Raw genomic sequence first — 1687 nt, 5'->3', positions numbered from 1 at the left:
AAGAATACTCATCAGAGCTCATGAAAGGCAGAAGTAAGTCCAATGGAATCTCTATGGTCTCATTTTGAGCCTCAGATTCCCATGGTTCCTCATTGGGGAACTCAGTGGAGGTCAGTGCACACCCATTGAGGTCTTCCTCAGTGGCGTTCACTTCCTCTCCTTCCTCTCCAAATTCGGCCATGTTGATGGCCTTGCACTCTCCTTTTGGATTTTCTTCTGTATTGCTTAGGAGAGTACTAGGAGGGAGTTCAGTAATTTTCTTGCTCAGCTGTCCCACTTGTGCCTCCAAATTCCTAATGGAGGACCGTGTTTCAGTCATGAAACTTTGAGTGGTTTTGATTAGATCAGAGACCATGGTTGCTAAGTCAGAGGTGTTCTGCTTAGAATTCTCTGTCTGTTGCTGAGAAGATGATGGAAAAGGCTTGCCATTGCTAAACCTGTTTCTTCCACCATTATTGTTATTGAAACCTTGTTGAGGTCTCTCTTGATTCTTCCATGAGAAATTTGGATGATTTCTCCATGAAGAATTATAGGTGTTTCCATAGGGTTCTCCTAGGTAATTCACCTCTTCCATTGAAGGGTTCTCAAGATCATAGGCTTCTTCTTCAGATGAAGCATTCTTAGTACTGCTTGGTGCATTTTGCATTCCAGACAGACTTTTGAGAAATCAAATTGACTTGTTGAGTCAATATCTTATTCTGAGCCAATATGGCATTCAGAGCATCAATCTCAAGAACTCCTTTCTTCTGATTAGTCCCATTGTTCACAGGATTCCTTTCAGAAGTGTACATGAATTGGTTATTTGCAACCATTTCAATTAGCTCTTGAGCTTCTATAGGCGTCTTCTTCAAATGAAGAGATCCTCCAGCAGAGCTATCCAAAGACATCTTGGATAGTTCAAAGAGACCATCATAGAAAATACCTATGATGCTCCATTCAGAAAGCATGTCAGATGGACATTTTCTGATCAATTGTTTGTATCTTTCCCAAGCTTCATAGAGGTATTCTCCATCCTTTTGTCTGAAGGTTTGGACTTCCACTCTAAGCTTACTCAATTTTTGAGGTGGAAACAACTTTGCCAAGAAGGCATTGACTAGCTTTTCCCATGAGTCCAAGCTTTCTTTAGGTTGTGAGTCCAACCATGTCCTAGCTCTGTCTCTTACAGCAAAAGGGAATAGCATAAGTCTGTAGACCTCAGGGTCTACCCCATTAGTCTTGACAGTGTCACAGATTTGCAAGAATTCAGCTAAGAACTGATGAGGATCTTCCAATGGAAGTCCATGAAACTTGCAGTTCTGTTGCATTAGAGAAACTAATTGAGGCTTAAGCTCAAAGTTGTTTGCTCCAATGGCAGGGATAGAGATGCTTCTCCCATAGAAGTCGGGAGTAGGTACAGTAAAGTCACCCAGCACCTTCCTTGCATTGTTTGCATTGTTGTTGTTTTCGGCTGCCATGTCTTCTTCTTCTTTGAAGATTTCTGTTAGGTCCTCTATAGAGAATTGTGCCTTAGCTTCTCTTAGCTTTCGCTTCAAGGTCCTTTCGGGTTCAGGGTCAGCTTCAACAAGAATGCCTTTGTCTCTGCTCCTGCTCATATGAAAGAGAAGAGAACAAGAAAATGTGGAATTCTCTATGTCACAGTATAGAGATTCCTTGAGGTGTCAGAAGAACAGAAAAATAGAAGAAAGAG

The 1687-nt window shown here is 41.6% G+C and overlaps 1 non-coding gene across 1 annotated transcript; it reads left to right on the top strand.

Annotated features, from left to right (window-relative positions):
- Positions 1-945: 945 nt before the first annotated feature.
- On the top strand, positions 946-1049 carry LOC130983957 (small nucleolar RNA R71). The gene has a single exon (XR_009087923.1). It is a non-coding gene; the product is annotated as a small nucleolar RNA R71 (small nucleolar RNA).
- Positions 1050-1687: the final 638 nt, after the last annotated feature.

The sequence above is a fragment of the Arachis stenosperma genome, chromosome 5 (genome assembly GCF_014773155.1).
Source record: "Arachis stenosperma cultivar V10309 chromosome 5, arast.V10309.gnm1.PFL2, whole genome shotgun sequence".
In the NCBI taxonomy this organism is placed as follows: Eukaryota; Viridiplantae; Streptophyta; class Magnoliopsida; order Fabales; family Fabaceae; genus Arachis; species Arachis stenosperma.
Note: the sequence above shows the minus strand (reverse complement) of the source record. Positions and strands in the feature narration are given on the sequence as shown.